General features: G+C 49.4%; 1 long non-coding RNA gene across 2 annotated transcripts; it reads left to right on the plus strand.

Moving 5' to 3' along the window:
- Positions 1–1,289: 1,289 nt before the first annotated feature.
- Positions 1,290–14,433, plus strand: LOC137456592 (uncharacterized). Of its 2 annotated transcripts, XR_010991053.1 has the most exons (4): positions 1,290–1,471; positions 1,783–1,832; positions 9,225–9,267; positions 14,406–14,433. It is a non-coding gene; the product is annotated as an uncharacterized lncRNA (long non-coding RNA). The 2 variants fall into 2 exon arrangements; XR_010991052.1 differs by having other exon boundaries at positions 1,290–1,832.
- Positions 14,434–18,000: the final 3,567 nt, after the last annotated feature.

Consider the following 18,000-nt stretch of genomic DNA (forward strand, 5'->3'; position numbering starts at 1 on the left):
CGAACCAAACCAAACCAACCAACAAACCACCACCTTTCATTAAAATAAGAAAGGACAAACTTTCTCTTTTCCTTTTAAAAGTCCTGCGGTGAGAAGCTTTGGGGTGAAAAGAGTCACCCGCGTTTGTCTGCGAGCCAGGTTAGGTGAGGGCTGAGCCTCGCCCACACCTGGACGAGAGAAATCTGCTGGCTGTTAGTGAATCGAGTGCTTTTAGTTGAGTGTGTGTATATGTATGTATAACATTTATAGAGAATGCAATATAATAAATATACTAATAATATACAAATCTAATAACATTATAAAGAAAGGTAATATTAATATAATAAATACAATATAATGCAACACAATGTAATGCAATGCCATATAATACAGTACAATACAATATAATGCAATGTAATACAGTACAATGCAATATAATATAATGCAACATAATATAATGCAACATAATATAATGCAACATAATATAATGCAACATAATATAATGCAACATAATATAATGCAACATAATATAATGCAACATAATATAATATAATATAATATAATATAATATAATATAATATAATATAATATAATATAATATAATATAATATAATATAATATAATATAATATAATATAACATATTCCCACCCCCCCACCCCCCCCAAGGAAGTGTGTTTTGGTTGGCATGCAAAAAGCAGAGTGGCTGCTTATTTCCCCAAACTTTCTCAAACGTTGGCAGGGAGGGTGTTCCAAAGCAACACCCGTTCCCCTCCCCCCCCCCCCACGTCCTCACCCCAAATCCCAAAAGAAAAAAAACAACACCCCACAACCCATTCTTCTCCAAGTCCTTCCCCCCCACTTTTTTGTTTTTAAAGCCTCCTTAAGAATGATTATTAATTTTTTTTTAATAAGGTGAATGTGTCCTTAGCTGAGGGAGAAACCCAGCGCCTGCTGCCCCCGTGGAAAGGATGCCGAGAAGAAAAGGTGCAGGCAAAGGCGAACTAGAAACAAGACGAGATTCCTAACACCATCGCTGTAACCAGGTACCGACCAGCACCCCAACCCCGTGGGCGGCGGACCTGCAGCCGGTCCCACTCTCCCCGCAGCTGCCCACCCGTGGGCTCGGTTGCAAGCCCCCCCGCTCAGCTAAAAAAGCGGTACCTGCTTTTCTGTCAGGTCTCTTGGAGGGGCTGGAGGATGCATTTGCAGGGAGGCGGGCCATTTGAGGAGGTGTTAGGAGGGAAGCTGCCTCCGTACCCCGCCATCACCTCCACCCCTCGCACCTATTTATTTATGAGTCAAACCCAGAACTTATTTCCCTAGCAGGTGCCTAAAGGATTCACCTGGCAGTTTGCTTGCTCGTTGTAAGCTGTGTGTCTCCTTTTCCTTTGTGGGTACCAAAGAAACGAATCCGAGTTTGCAGCCTGATAGCAAAGAGAGCTACTTGCTCTCCTGGCACTTCAAATAATAAGGGGTGTCGACTGGAGTTAGGTAGCATCCTGCAACATTTTTTTTGTTGTTGGTTTGGGGTTTTTTTTGTTGTTGTTGTTCTTGTTGGGTTTTGTGGGGTTTGTTTTGTTCTATTTGTTTGCTTTGTTTTTGATTGGTTTGTTTGGTGCTTTTTTTTGTGTGTGTGTTTTGGTTTTTGTTTGCTCGCTTTGCTTTTTGTGGTTGCTTGCTTTGGTGTTTGGTTTATTTTATTGGCGTGGTTCTTGTTGTTTTGGGGCTTTTTTTGAGGCTCTTCGTTGTTAATATTAAAGTCTTGCAGGAAGAAGACATTTCTCCTCTCCGTGCTCTTTCAGGCTAGCCGTCCCCTGGAAACTTCACACCAGAGGGAAGCAGCCGTGCCTGGGTAGGGATTTTTTTCTGGGGTGGTGTTGGTTGTTTGGTTTGGGGGTTATGGTTTTGTTGTTGTTGTGGTTGTTGCTTTTGAAAGACGGCTGTCACGCCGCAACCATTATTCCATTCCGAGGAGCCTGCGATGTTTTTATTCATTGCCCGGTTTTCAAGGCTCCTTTCTTCGTACCACAGCCTGCTCAACTTGAGATCTGGAGCGGAAATAAGGAGGGGGTGCTGGGGGTGTGTGTGTGCGTGTGGATCATCGAGGCAAAGCGATAATAACAACAAAGAAAGCAACCACCTTCTTTCCTTTCTCATCGCCCCTACATTTGAGATGCTGGGGGAAATTACCCCTGGTCCCGTCGGCAGGTTCAAGTCGTTTTAATCCGTCTGAACTTGGAAACAAAGCTGCTTCCCAAAGGAAATTTCCACTGCTTGCTGCTGCCTCGCAGCAGAGGGCGCCGGGAGCCTTCACAGGCTACTGCCTGCTTCCAAGCGCGGCTGGAAATTAACTCTTGGAGCTTTCTCCCTAATGGCTATTCAAAAGTCCTTTTCCTTACAAACTGGACAGCCTTAGGTAACGTTTTTTTTTGGTTTTTCTTTATTCCCCCCTCCCCCCCCTTGTAAAATGCGGGTTGGATTTTTTGCCGGCTCGGGTTTGGGGGTGCGTGTGGTGTTTGCTGCCCTTACGTTGCCCTTTCCCAGCGCTGCTAAGGGCTTCGACCCTCCTACAACAGCCCCCCGAGGAGTCTCTGGAGATTTATAGCTTGTCTCCGTCTCTGCTAACTTGGTGCTAATTAAGTCACTGGCTCACGTTTGCGTGACATTGCCGTGTTTTCCCTCGTAATTGTCTGGGATAAAAGTTTGTCTGGCTGTTTAAGCTTAAAGGGTCACTTAGGGCTCTTTAAACAGCACACCACCGAAGCACGACACCAGAGCAGAGGAAGGGAATAGAAGGCTCAAAACGATTTCACTTTAACACCTGTAGTGTTTAGCTTTGTGTCTAAAGGGTGCAGAGGCAGCTCCCTGTAATGATGCCACATGTTCTCATATTTATGGGTTTTTTTTACAGTGAGACCTAAGGAAATTCCAAGTTAGGCTTCCCATGGCAACAGTTGGGGGGGGGGGAACACAACATGTAGCAAGAACATCCCATTTGTGTCTGATGTGTTTCTGTGCCTTAATGATTGTGTGTGCTGTTACACCCTTACCTTTCAGCCCCACAGGCTGGCATGTGCACAACTGCACACACACCAGAGTGTGTGTGGCCTGGCACTGAAACCCTGCTTTCAAATGTGAGAGGGCATCAGAGAATGGATTGGGTTGGAAGGGATCTCCAAAGGTCATCCACTCTAAGCCCCCTGCACTCAGTAGGGACATCCTCCACTGGATCAAGTTGCCCAGAGCCTTGTCCAGCTTCTTGGTTTTAATTCTATCTTAGAATCTATCTTGTATTTAATTTCATCATAGAATCATCTGGGTTGGAAGGAACTTCTAAAAGTCATCTAGTCCAACCCTCCTGCAGTCAGCAGGGACATCCTCCACTACAGCAGGTTGCACAGAGCCCTGTCCAGCCTCATCTTGAAGAGCTCCAGGGATGGGGCCTCGACCACCTCCCTGGGCAATCTGTTGCAGTGTTCCAGCACCTTCATGGTGCAGAACTTGTTCCTCACATCCAATCTAAATCTGCTCTGCTCTCATTTCAAGCCATTGTCCCTGGTCCTGTCCCTGCAGGCTTTTGCAAACAGTCCCACTGCAGCCTTCTTGGAGCCCCCTTCAGGTACTAGAGGCTGCTCTTAGATCTCCCTGGAGCCTTCTCTTCTCCAAGCTGAACATCCCCAGCTCCCTCAGCCTGTCCTCATAGCAAAGCTGTTCCAATCCCCTGATCATTCTCGTGGCCTCATCTGGACCCTCTCCACCAGGTCCATGGCCTTCCTGTGTTGAGGGCTCCAGAGCTCGATGCAGCCCTGCAGGCGAGGTTTCACCAGAGCAAAGTAAAGTGGTAGAATCACCTCTCTAATGCAAGGAGATACACCATTTCTCTTCAACTGACATTTTCCACCAGCCTCCAGGCCTGTGCAGAGGTCTCAGTGACCATTAATTTCTGGCCATGATGGTGACTGACACTTGGTAACTTGCTTGATTCTTTTCTTTTCTCTTTTCTTTTCTTTTTTCTTTTCTTTTCTTTTCTTTTCTTTTCTTTTCTTTTCTTTTCTTTTCTTTTCTTTTCTTTTCTTTTCTTTTCTTTTCTTTTCTTTTCTTTTCTTTTCTCTTTTCTTTTCTTTTCTTTTCTTTTCTTTTCTTTTCTTTTCTTTTCTTTTCTTTTCTTTTCTTTTCTTTTCTTTTCTTTTCTTTTCTTTTCTTTTCTTTTCTTTTCTTTTCTTTTCTTTTCTTTTCTTTTCTTTTCTTTTCTTTTCTTTTCTTTTTTCTTTTCTTTTCTTTTCTTTCTCCCTTCCCTTCCCTTCCCTTCCCTTCCCTTCCCTTCCCTTCCCTTCCCTTCCCTTCCCTTCCCTTCCCTTCCCTTCCCTTCCCTTCCCTTCCCTTCCCTTCCCTTCCCTTCCCTTCCCTTCCCTTCCCTTCCCTTCCCTTCCCTTCCCTTCCCTTCCCTTCCCTTCCCTTCCCTTCCCTTCCCTTCCCTTCCCTTCCCTTCCCTTCCCTTCCCTTCCCTTCCCTTCCCTTCCCTTCCCTTCCCTTCCCTTCCCTTCCCTTCCCTTCCCTTCCCTTCCCTTCCCTTCCCTTCCCTTCCCTTCCCTTCCCTTCCCTTCCCTTCCCTTCCCTTCCCTTCCCTTCCCTCTTCTTGACTTTTAGAGCAAGAAAAGGAAAAAAATCAATCCTATTCAAATGCCTTTTGGCCCTTGTGCCATTTCCATTGAAGCTAACAGTTAAAAAAAAACTCCTCTGTACTGGGAAGAGGACTGAGCCATTCTAAATGCTATGTCATAATAGAAATCTTTTAAGTCTTAAATATTTCCATACAGTGGAGCAGAGAAGCCTGAAACGTCACCAGAGAAGGCTGCTTCTCGTTAGGCTGTGACAATGTGCTATTTCTGTTCAAACAACGCTGCCTAACAGGAGAGACAAATAGATTTGTACAACTTGGAAGGCTGACACTGCAGTTGGGGTGTTCACAGCTTTGATGCCTGATGGTATTCATGAAAAGACTGTTAACTCTTTGCTTGCATCAAGCGAAGCACAGCTGCTTCCCAGCAGCATTTCCTCATCAGGCTGCTTTAGTTTTGCTGTCCTGGAGTGTAGCGGAGGAGTTGGTGACAGTTAGGCTGAAATCAAAATGTTCTGAAGGTGTGGAGGCACTGCATGGCAAAAGGCAGGGGGAAGAAGAAGAGGGAGGGACATCGAAGGAGGAAATAATCTACTTGTCCAACTGTCATAGTATCATAGTAGTATCATAGTATTGGTCAGGGTTGGAAGGGACCACAAGGATCATCTAGTTCCAACCCCCCTGCCATGGGCAGGGACACCCCACACTACATCAGGCTGGCCAGAGCCTCATCCAGCCTGGGCTTAAACACTTCCAGGGATGGGACCTCAACCACCTCCCTGGACAACCCATTCCAGGGCTTCACCACTCTCATGCTGAAGAACTTCCTCCTCACATCCAGCCTCAATCTCCCCACCTCCAGCTTCATTCCATTCCCCCTCGTCCTACCTGAGATCCTGAGAAGTCCCTCCCCAGCCTTCTTGTAGGCCCCCTTCAGATACTGGAAGGCCACAATTAGGTCACCTGGGAGCCTTCTCTTCTCCAGACTGAACAGCCCCAACTCCTTCAGTCTGTCCTCACAGGAGAGGTGCTCCAGCCCTCTGATCATCCTTGTGACCCTTCTCTGGACACCTTCCAGCACCTCCATATCCCTCTTGTAATAGGGGCTCCAGAACTGGAGGCAGTACTCCAGGTGGGATCTCACCAGAACTGAGCAGAGGGGGAGAATCACCTCCCTTGACCTGCTGGCCACCCCTCTCTCGATGCAGCCCAGGATCTGATTGGCTTTGTGGGCTGCAAGTGCACACTGAGAGCTCATGTTGAGCTTTTTGTCCCCCAGCACCCCCAAGTCTCTCTCCTCAGGGCTGTTTTCCAGCCAGTCCCTGCCCAGCCTGGATTTGTGCCTGGGATTGCCTCGACCCAGATGCAGGACCCTGCCCTTGGTCCTGTTGAACCTCATGAGGTTGGCTTGTGCCCACCTCTCCAGTCTGTCAAGGTCCCTCTGGATGGCCTCCCTTCCCTCCAGCGTGTCTGCTGCACCACACAGCTTGGTGTCATCAGCAAACTTGCTGAGGGTGCACTCAATGCCACTGTCCATGGCACCCACAAAGATGTTGAACAAGCCTGGTCCCAGGACTGATCCCCGAGGGACTCTGCTTGTCACTGGCCTCCATTGACAGCCACTCTTTGGGTGCGGCCATCAAGCCAGTTCCTTATCCATCTAGTGGTCCACCCATCAAACCCATGTGTCACCAGTTTGGAGACCAGGATGTGGTGCGGGACAGTGTCGAAGACTTTGCTCAGGTCCAGGTAAATGACGTCAGCTGCTCGCCCCTCATCTATCAATGTTGTCACAAGTCTGTCCCAAGTCTTCCATTTGTGTGACCTCAGAGAACTTCTCTTTGGAGCTCCCCTCCCTCCTTGGCAGTGGCTTTAAAAACTGAGAGAACAGTAGCAGAAAAAGCCCTCAAAATATCAAGTTGGGGGAGGTCAAGGAGGTTTCTTTCTCCAACGCAGAGGGGCTTCAAAAGTGAATCTGTGTTCCTGAGTTGCTGTGATGTCCTGCCCAGCACCCTGTGTCCTCACCCAGGGACACAGTGTGGGAAACATGATTTCCATGATGTAGCTGTTTTGCTTGTTTTCCCCTAGAGCTGGCTTGGCAGGGTGAGGACAGCTGAGCAGCATTCATGTGGTCATACAGGTCTTAGCACTCAACTTCTAAGACAAGAGCAGGTCCAGAGGAGGGCCAACTCAAATATTCCCTCCACATCTGGTGTCTCCAGCATAAGAAAGACACACAGCTGTTGGAACAAGTCCGAGAAGGACCACAAAGATGATCCAAGGGCTGGAGCAGCTCTGCTGTAAGGATGGGCTGAGGGAGCTGGGGGTGTTCAGCCTGGAGAAGAGAAGGCTTTGGGGGCAACTTAGAGCTTCCAATACCTGGAGGGATCCTACAGGAAGGCTGCAGAGGGACTTTTCCTGAGCAACCTGCTCTAGTGGAGGACGTCCCTGCTGACTGCAGGGGGGTTGGGACTGGATGAGCTTTGGAGATCCCTTCCAATCCAAACCATTCTATGATTCTATAAGTTTAAAAATCAATAACTAAATAAAAGGAGTCCAGGAGCAGTCCAGAGCAGTGTTCCCCATACTTAAACAACACATTGTCATGGGCTGTGGAGGAGATTTTTCTTTCATAAACAAGACTGTGTGTAAAATAGCAATACAGCTTTTCCTTGCAGAGCCTTCTCCACCCTGATTTTTAATATCTCCAGGGATGGAGCCTCAACCACCTCCCTGGGCAATCTGTTGCAGTGTTCCAGCAGCCTCATGGTGCAGAACTTGTTCCTCACATCCAATCTAAATCTGCTCTGCTCTCATTTCAAGCCATTGCCCCTGGTCCTGTCCCTGTAGGCCTTTGCAAACAGTCCCTCTGCAGCTTTCTTGGAGCCCCTTCAGGTACTGGAGGCTGCTCCCTCAGCCTGTCCTTGTAGCAGAGCTACTCCAGGCCCCTGAATCATTTTTGTGACCATCCTCTGGATCCTCTCCATCAGGTTCATGTCCTTCTTGGGTTCAGAGCACCAGAGCTGTATGCAGCCCTGCAGGTGAGGTCTCACCAGAGCAGAGTGTTACAATCTTGTCTTGTCACTGATTTCATTACTCCTTTTCTCTGATTCTGCTGTCTAGACATACAGAAACAAAAAGTGAGCCTTGCTTTGAAAACTTGGAACCAGCTTTTGCAGAAGAGCCCTTTAAACTCAGGAAAGGTCCTGTGGAAGATTTGGTCATGTTTAGAAACGATCCAAAGTAGCTATGACAACTTAACATTTCAGGGCCAAGGTCTTGTGCACATACCAAACCTCTGACACTATTCAAGATCCTTATCCGATGTGAAGAGGAAACTGGAAAATCAGAATTGCCTAAAGTGACCCCAAGAGAGTACTGCTGATTCTGGAGGAGGTTTTAGTTTTTTACGTCTTAAAGGCAGCTCATTTTAAAAAGGTTTAACCTGGGAAATTTGTAAAAGAAAACAGCAAAATGAGTAAGGCATCCACAAAATGAGTAAGGCATCCACAAGTCAGGGCAAGCCTCTGGGGGTGAGGAGACTGAGAGCAGCCCTGCAGAAAAGGACCTGGGGGTGCTGGTGGGTGAGAAGCTGGGCAGGAGCCAGCAGTGTGAGCTTGCAGCACAAAAGGCCAAGGGCAGCCTGGGCTGCATCCAAAGCAGGGTGGCCAGAGATGGAGAGAGGGGATCCTGCCCCTCTGCTCTGCTCTGGGGAGACCTCACCTGCAGGGCTGCATCCAGCTCTGGAGCCCTCAGCACAGGAAGGACATGGAGCTGATGGAGAGGGTCCACAGGAGGGACATGAAAATGATCAGGGGGTTGGAGCAGCTCTGCTGTGAGGACAGGTTGAGGAAGCTGGGGGTGTTCAGCCTGGAGAAGAGAAGGCTCCAGGCAGACCTAAGAGCAGCCTGCCAGTACCTGAAGGGGCTCCAAGAAGGCTGCAGAGAGACTGTTTGCAAAGGCCTTCAGAGACAGGACGAGGGACAATGGTTTGAAATGAGAGCAGAACAGATTTAGATTGGATGTGAGGAACAAGTTCTTTAGCATGAGGGTGGTGGAACACTGCAACAAGTTGCCCAGGGAGGTAGTTGAAGCCCCATCCCTGGAGCTCTTCAAGGTGAGGCTGGACAAGGCTCTGAGCAACCTGCTGTAGTGGAGGATGTCCCTGCTGAGTGCAGGGAGGGTTGGACTGGATGAGCTCTGGAGGTCCCTTCCAACCCAAACTATTCTATCCTTCTATGACTGTATGAAGCCCCAGAAAACCATCTTCCCATCTAGCTCCTTTCTTTGTTACTTGTTTCTTTATCTTTCTTCAGTCAGTTGAATAAACCTGGCCTGGTTTTGAAGCCTCTGAAACATAGAAATATAAATTTCTCAGGTTTATATTTTAAATGGGAGCACTATCTGATCTGGGTTTCAGCTCCCCCTAATCTGGATCATCTGGGATTAATTCTAAATGCAGCCAAGGAAGGTGGGCTCAGGGAGGTTGATCTCAGCCCAGTGGTCAGAGTCTGACCCATCAGCATGTACCTGGTGCAGGCAGTTCAGATGCTGGCTGTGTTTGGTTTTGTCCTTACTTTTGGAAGTGTAGCATTCTAACTAAACCAAAAATGGTTTTGTTTTTAGGTGATGACTTTGTTGGCTGCAGAGCCTGTGCCTCATGGAAAAGGTAGGCCCTATATTACTTCTTTTAGTTACTGAGTGTTGGTGGTGTTCCTGCTTCCTGTCCCTGCTTGTGCATAGCAATGAGATTGCTGCATCCTGGATGTGTTTGATGGCTTTCTGGTTCTCTGAATGTGGCAGAGTTCTGCCAGACAGGGAAGGAGGCCTGGAAAATGCATTACTAAAAGTACTGATTAGAAAAAAACCCCAAACCCCACCAGGTGAATAAATCAAGGTTTAGTTTCAGCAGCCATGGTGTAGTTTTATACATTGCTTCAGGCAGAACCAAGCTCAGATGTTTTCTAGGGAGGTTCTCTTCCCTCCCCCTCCACTATACCCTGGTGAGACTGCACCTGCATACTCTGTCCAGTTTTGGGCTCCCCAGCTCAAGAGAGACAGAGACCTGCTGGAGAGGGTCCAGTGGAGAGCCATGAGGATGACTGAGGGTCTTGAACATCTCTGCTATGAAGAATGACTGAGAGCCCTTGAGGCTGTTTAGTCTGGAGAGGAGCAAGCTGAGAGGAGATCTGATCAAGGTCTAGAAATAGCTGAGGGGTGGGTGTCCAGATGAAGGTGCCAGGATATTTGTGCTGGTGCCCAGTGTTAGGAAAAGGAACAAGAGGTCCAGGCAGGAGCACAGGAGGTTCCACCTCAATATGGGGAGACACTTTTGTATGGTGAGGGTGCCAGAGCCCTGGAGCAGGCTGCCCAGAGAGGTTGTGGAGTCTCCTTCTCTGGAGATTTTCAAACCCACCTGGATGTGTTCCTGTGTGACCTGCCCGGAGTGCTCCTGCTCTGGCAGGGGGGTTGGACTGTGGATGGTTTCTGGAGGTCCCTTCCAGCCCCTAACATTATGTGATTCTGTGAGTTTTGTGTTTCTTTCTATGTTACCAGTTCAATGAAAGTCAAGACAAAGTGTGCTGTGTCTGGATAAATAGGAGAAGATGGTAATTTTAGTTATTTCTCCTTTCCCCTCTCCTTTTTCTGGCAGTCCTAGGAATACTTACCTGCTGACCTAAAAGCTAGCATGGTCAGATCTCCTCTTTAGTGAATCTTGAACAGAAACAAGCCAGCTCAGGGGGTCATGCTCTTGAGCCCTCTTCACCTCCTGACTGAACAGAGCCAAAAGACTTTTGTCACTAAAAAAAACAACCATTCAGATGTGTTTGCCAGATTTGCCATGAATTAAGGCTCCCTTTGAGATGTGCAAACTGCCTTTTCAGTGGGACAGTGATGTCCTCATCCAGGAAAAACTCTCCACCTGGACAATGGTTATTCCCAGCCTTAACTTGGCCACCTTAATGCTTGGCAGCAGGTTTGAACTTTGTGTAACACTGAGTTATTATTGATGTGCCACACTGCAGATTTTGTGGAGGTATCAAGTTTGCAAGGGCTTTGTAGTGTTTTTCATGGCAGAAAATACACAAAGAAAGAAAGAAAGGGAAAAAAAAAAAGAAAGAAAGAGAAAGGAGTATTTTCCATAACTGTGACTTTAAGTCTGCTACAAGCTTAGGGCAGAGTGGCTGGAAAGCAGCCTGGTAGACCTTTAAGGCCATCAGCAAGTCTGCAGATGACACTAAACTGAGCAGCAGTCTTGATCTGCTCAAGGGTAGGAGGGCTCTGCAGAGAGATCTGGCCAGGTTAAATCAGGCTGAGGTCCATGGAATGAGGTTTAACAAGGCCAAGTGCTGGGTCCTGCTCTTGGGTCACACAACCCCTGCTAACACTGCAGGCTTGGGCAGAGTGGCTGGAAAGCAGCCTGGTGGAAAAGGAGCTGGGGGTGATGGTCAGCAGCTGAACATGAGCCAGCAGAGTGCCCAGCTGGCCAAGAAGGCCAAGGGCATCCTGGCCTGCACCACACCCAGTGTGCCCAGCAGGAGTAGGGCAGTGCTGGTGCCCCTCTACTGGGCCCTGGTGAGGCCACAGCTTGAGCACTGGGGTCAGTTCTGGTGCCACAGGACAGGAAAGACATTGAGGGGCTGGAGGGTGTCCAGAGAAGAGCAGTGAGGCTGGGGAGGGGTTTGGAGGGTGTCACGTAGAGGGTGGACATGAGGAGGAAGTTCTTCACCATGAGAGTGGTGAAGCCCTGGAATGGGTTGTCCAGGGAGGTGGTTGAGGCCCCATCCCTGGAGGTGTTTAAGCCCAGGCTGGATGAGGCTCTGGCCAGCCTGATCTAGTGGGGGGTGTCCCTGCCCATGGCAGGGGGGTTGGAACTAGATGATCCTTGTGGTCCCTTCCAACCCTGACTGATACTGCGATACATGAGTTGATGCTGAGGGAGCTGGGATTGTTCAGTGTGGAGAAGGAGGCTGAGAGGAGATCTTATTGCTCTCTACAGCTGCCTGAGAGGAGGTTGGAGTGAGGCTGGTGTTGGTCTCTTCTCCCAGGTAAGCAGCACCAGGATGAGAGGAACTGGGTTTGAGTTGTGCCAGGAGAGGGTTAGGTTGGACATGAAGAAAAATTTCTTGAGTGAGAGAGTGGTGAGGGGTTGGAAGAGGCTGCCCAGGGAGGTGGTGGAGTCTCCACCCCTGGAAATGTTGAAGAAGCTGTAGATGGATGTGATGCTTCAGGAGGTGGTTTAGTGGTTGTGGGAGTTGGGTTATGGCTGGACTCGATGACTCGAAGCTGTGTTCCAATCTTCCTGATTCTCTGATTTATGAGTCTTTCTATTGCAGGAATTGCACCAGTAATGCCTGCAACCTGAGCCCCAGAGATAATTTTATCTCTCAGCTTCAACAACAGGGGCTGAAAATAATTCAGATTATCTGGGCAGCATTTAGCAGCCCATTTTCATCTGCTTTAAAAGCCAGGCTGCAGTGCAGGCCAGTTAAGGACCGAGTTGGGATTGTGTGGAGAATGTTAAACATACACCAAATACTACATCTGGTTTGAATCAAAGTTGTTGCATAGTGTTCCAGTTGAGTTTTATTTTTTTTTTCCAGCCCTCTGCTGTACGTGTTGTAGCTGCTAAGTGAAAGCATGCCTGGGATAAATCCATCACTGCCCTCACAGATTGCTGATCAGCTGTCTGAGGTGCTCTGAAATATGGGTTAAAAAGACTTGGGGGGCAAAGACTTGTCTACTTTGGAAAGACCCCAAAACTCTTTCATGTTCCCTTGTGGTTCACTCTTCCACCTCAGAGCTGCTGGGAGTGCTACCACTGTCTCTGCTGGTGCTAGAGCATTTCCTGCACGATGAGAACGCTGTTCAGCCTGGAGAAGAGAAGGCTTCAGGGAGACCTAATGGTAACCTCCCGGTAACTGAAGGAGGCCTCCAAGAAGGCTGCAGAGGGGCTGTCTGCAAAGGCCTGCAGTGATAGGATGAGGGGCAATGGTCTGAAATTAGAGAAGAGAGACTGAGAGCCCTGGGGCTGTGTAGTCCTGAGAAGGATGAGAAGGGATCTGATTAATGGCTAGCAATATCTGAGGGGTGGGTGTCAAGTGGAGGGGGGCCAAACTCTTTCGGGTGGTGCACAGTAAGAAGCCAAGGAACAATGGATACAAACTTGAACAGAGAAGGTTACACCTCAACATGAGGAGAAACTTCTTTACAGTGAGGGTCACAGAGCCCTGGAGCAGGCTGCCCAGAGAGGTTGTGAAGTCTTTTTCTCTGGAGACATTGCAGACACCTGGATGTGTTCCGGTATGACTTGCCCTGGGTGATCCTGCTCTGGCAGGGGGGGATTGGACTGGATGATCTCTGGAGGTCCCTTCCAACCTCTAACAAAGAATCAAAGATTCTGTGAAGAGGAGATTTAAATTGGATGTTAGGAACAAGTTCTTTGACTTGTCCATTGACATGTGATAGCTCAGCCTTCTCCTTTGTTTTTTAGGCCTTCTCCAGGCATGAATAAGCCAAACTTCAAGCAGTACGATTGCCACACACTGCTCTGGTTTTGGCCTCCTTCACTTTCCATTACAGTGCATTCCACTGCACTCTTTTGGCCTCCTCCACTTTCCATTACAGTGCCTTCTTAACAGCAACCGTTTAGCAGGAGTGCACCCTCAGTAAGTTTGTTGAGGACACCAAGCTGTGTGGTGTGCTGGACACAATTGAGGGCAGGGACAGGTGAGACCCCACCTGGAGTACTGCCTCCAGTTCTGGAGCCCCTATTACAAGAGGGATATGGAGGTGCTGGAACGTGTCCAGAGAAGGGCCACGAGGATGATCAGAGGGCTGGAGCACCTCTCCTGTGAGGACAGACTGAAGGAGTTGGGGCTGTTCAGTCTGGAGAAGAGAAGGCTCCCAGGTGACCTAATTGTGGCCTTCCAGTATCTGAAGGGGGCCTACAAGAAGGCTGGGGAAGGACTTCTCAGGATCTCAGGTAGTGATAGGACTAGGGGGAATGGAATGAAGCTGGGGCTGGGGAGATTCAGGCTGGATGTGAGGAGGAGGTTCTTCACCATGAGAGTGGTGAAGCCCTGGAATGGGTTGTCCAGGGAGGTGGTTGAGGCCCCATCCCTGGAGGTGCTTAAGACCAGGCTGGATGAGGCTCTGGCCAGCCTGATGTAGTGTGGGGTGTCCCTGCCCATGGCAGGGGGGTTGGAACTAGGTGATCCTTGTGGTCCCTTCCAACCCTGACCAATACTATGATACTATGACAGCATCTTAGAAGAGTCTTAACAGGCTTGAGAAGTGAGCCAGTGCCAACTGCGTGAAGTTCAACAAGGCCAAGTGCAAGGTCCTGTGGCTGGGCTGGGTCAATCCCAGGCACAAATCCAGGCTGGGTGCAGAGTGGGTTGAGAGCAGCTCTGGAGAAAGAGACTTGGTGTGGTGGATTGAAATTGCTCTCCCCAGCATTAACTTTGCCAGACCAGCTCAGCTGGAAGCAAATGCAAGGCTGCATTTACAAGCAGAACTACACTCTACAAGGGAATGCAATGATGTGCCGGGTCCTGCTGACCTCCTTGCCTCACCATCCGTGTTTGGAGGTGGCATCTCTTTCCTGCGTGTGGTGACAGGTGGTAGAAAAAATGTATGGGCAGGAGCATCAGGGGTTAAGTGGGGAGCTGCTGATGGTGGGGCAAACCCTTGTGTCTGGGGCTGAGGCTGCGAGCGGGCAGCCCTTTTCGCTGGGCAGTCCTTTCCTCTGGGCAGCACTCACCGCAGCCCTACCCCTCCCTCTTTGTGTCCCTGTTTACACAGCGCTTGCAGTGTTCACAGCACTCCACCCCTCGGCCATCAGAGCTTACAAAAGGCTGCATGGCACCAATTGTCTTTCTTCGGAGAGCTCTTAACGGTTAGTACCTTCCCCCTTCCCACATGGCTGGAGTGAATGCTACTATGAGTATTACATTTAAAATTATAGAACATATCATTATATAATGCAATTTTCCTCCAAAGATATTTTTGTCTACACAGTTAGTTTCATAGTCTGCTTCAGAAATATGCTCTATGTCAGAGAAGTTGGAGGCCAGGCACTAGTGGTGTCCCCCAGGGATCAGTGCTGGGCCCTATCCGGTTCAATATCTTTATTGATGATCTGGATGAGGGCATTGAGTCCATCATCAGTAAATTTGCTGATGACACCAAGCTGGGGGCAGGAGTTGATCTTCTGGAGGGTAGAGAGGCTCTGCAGAGGGACCTGGACAGGCTGGAGAGATGGGCAGAGTCCAAGGGCATGAGATTGAACACATCCAAGTGCCAGGTTCTGCACATTGGCCACAACAACCCCATGCAGTGCTACAGGCTGGGGTCAGAGTGGCTGGAGAGCAGCCAGGCAGAGAGGGACCTGGGGGGTGCTGGTTGACAGCAGCTGAACATGAGCCTGCAGTGTGCCCAGGTGGCCAAGAAGGTCAAATGGCATCCTGGCCTGCATCAGGAACAGTGTGGCCAGCAGGAGCAGGGAGGTCATTGTGCCCTGGACTCAGCATTGGTTAGGCCACACCTTGAGTCCTGTGTCCAGTTCTGGGCCCCTCAGTTTAGGAAGGATGTTGAGATGCTGGAAGGTGTCCAGAGAAGGGCAACAAAGCTGGGGAGGGGTCTGGAGCACAGCCCTGTGAGGAGAGGCTGAGGGAGCTGGGGTTGCTTAGCCTGGAGAAGAGGAGGCTCAGGGGAGACCTTCTTGCTGTGTACAACTACCTGAAGGGAGGTTGTAGCCAGGTGGGGGTTGGTCTCTTCTCTCAGGCAACCAGCACCAGAACAAGAGGACACAGTCTCAAGCTGCACCAGGGGAGGTTCAGGCTGCATGTTAGGAAGAAATTCTTCCTAGAAAGAGAGCTTGGCCATTGGAATGTGCTGCCCAGGGAGGCGGTGGAGTCACCATCCCTGGAGATGTTTAGGAAGAGCCTGGATGAGGCACGTGGTGCCATGGTTTAGTTGATCAGATAGTGTTTGGTGATAGGTTGGACTTGATGCTCTCAAAGGTCTTTTCCAACCTGGTTAATTCTATGCTATGCTATGCTATGCTATGCTATGCTATGCTATGCTACTCAGACCCAGGGGACCCCTCCTCCTGGGAGGGGGAAGCCAAGTCCACCTGGATCAGGTTTCTTTTGTCCCCTGGGGGACACAGGGCTCTCACAACCCTCCCTCCCCCCCCCCCCCCCCCCCCCCCCCAGCCCCAAGGATGGGGGTAACCCAGCACAAATGAATATGTAGAGATACACAGGATTTACAATATTACACAGATACTTACAAACTACAGGAAACCCCCCCCTGGTCAGAGAGACCAGGGAAGCCATTCCACTGCCCCCCCTCCCTTGTCCCAACAGAGAAAGGAGCAGAGAGATAGCAGGGGTTATACTTAACTAAACAATGCAGCCAAGGGCAGTTGGCAAGCAGGTTAATCTCTCCCAAGCAAAGCAAGCAGGGAAGAGATCAGCAAAGAGAGGGAATTGTTTTGGTACAGCCAATCTTATAGCAGCCTGTTCTCCAATGAATTTGTTTAGAACATTCATTAGTTTTCCTTTTTACACCCAATAGTGATTTATTGATATTGTTCTACTTTTCTGCTCAAAATCTGCAACTAAATTTTAAAGGCATAGCCTAAAACCACCACACTTGAGAATGTTGGTTGGTTGAGCAGCTCCCCAGGAGCCAGCAGTGCCCTCCTGCAGCCCAGCAGGCAGATGTGTGCTGGGCTGCAGCCAGAGCAGTGTGGGCAGCAGGGCAAGAGAGGGGGTTTCTGCCCCTTGACTCTGCTCTGCTGAGACCTCACCTCCAGTCCTGCCTCCAGTTCTGGTGTCCCCAGCAGAAGAAGGACTCAGAGCTGGAGGAGAGAGTCCAGAGGAGGCCACAAAGATGATCCAAGGGCTGGAGCAGCTCTGCTGTGAGCACAGGCTGAGGGAGCTGGGGGTGTTCAGCCTGGAGAAGAGAAGACTCCAGGGGGACCTTAGAGCTGCCTCCCAGTACCAGAAGGGATCCTGCAGGAAGGCTGCAGAGGAACCTTTCCTGAGGGTATCTAGAGACAGGCCAAGGGGGAATGGTTTGAATCTGAGGCAGAGCAGGGTTAGACTGGAGCTGAGGAAGAAGTTCTTGAGTGTGAGGGTGGTGAGAGTCTGGCACAGGCTGCCCAGGGAGGCTGTGGCTGCCTCCTGCCTGGGGGTGTTGAAGGCCAGGCTGAATGAGGCCTTGAGCATCTGAGTCTGATTGAGAGGTGTCCCTGCCCATGATGGGGAGGTTTGAGTAGATGATCCCTGAGGTCCTTTCCAACCTGAGCCCTTCCAGGATTCTGTGGTGTATGTTCTCCCCAGCAGGCAATCCTCAATCTAGTTCTGATGCAGAGGCAGTAACAAAGACAGATGGCAATTCAGAACTGCTTCTTTGGTTGAATGCAACAAAAGGATGACTGTAGAGAAGCAGATTTTTGTGCCTGCTCCCCCTGATTGTACTTGTAGCTAATTATGCAGTGCCCTCAGAAGTCCCCAAGTCAACTGTCTCCAGTCTTTACCTAGTGCAAACAGTCTGCTCGACTAGAGGGGCTGATACTCAGAGGCACTTCCTCCTGCTCAGTAAAACCTAGCAAGAGCAATGTGAGTTGTGTAGTTAAGAATGCAGCAAGGCAGAAATGGTAAGGAGTGGGAAAAGGAAGGTCTGCCCACTGTAAGCAACTGCAGGCTTGAGACTATCTAAAGAACCTGAAGGTGCTCGAGTCCACGGGGCACATTAACTACAGTGATCCCACTGTGGGTTTGGGGGTGGAAGGGGAAGTGCTAACAGAAATATTGCTCTTTCTGTGGTGGCCACAGCAACTGTGTTAGCTGAGACCTCATTGTATTTACCAGCATTTAATAGTTATTTTCTGATGTGGTAAGAACTGTCACATGGAATGGTAGAATGTTTTGGCCTGGATGGGACCTCCAAAGGGTGTTGAGCTGGAGAAGTGAAGGCTCCAGGGAGACCCAATAGGGGTCTTCTAGTACTGGAAGGGGGTCTCCAAGAAGGCTGCAGAGGGATTGTTTGCAAAGGCCTACAGTGATAGGTCTACAGGCTATGGTTTGAAATGAGAGAAGAGCAGATTTAGATTGGATGTGAGGAATCATAGAATGATAGAATGGTCCAGGCTGGAATGGACCTCCAAAGCTCATCCAGTCCAATCCACCCGCAGTCAGCAGGGACATCCCCAACTAGATCAGGCTGTCCAGGGCCTCCTCCAGCCTCACCTTGAAGATCTCCAGGGAAGGAGCCTCAACCACCTCCCTGGGAAACCTGTGCCAGTCTTCCACCACCCTCATAGGGAAGAACTTGTTCCTCACATCCAATCTAAATCTGCTCTGCTCTAGTTTGAAGCCATTGTCCC

This window comes from Melanerpes formicivorus, unplaced genomic scaffold (assembly GCF_026170545.1).
Source record: "Melanerpes formicivorus ecotype bairdi unplaced genomic scaffold, bMelFor1.0.p_v2 SCAF_132, whole genome shotgun sequence".
Taxonomy (NCBI): Eukaryota; Metazoa; Chordata; class Aves; order Piciformes; family Picidae; genus Melanerpes; species Melanerpes formicivorus.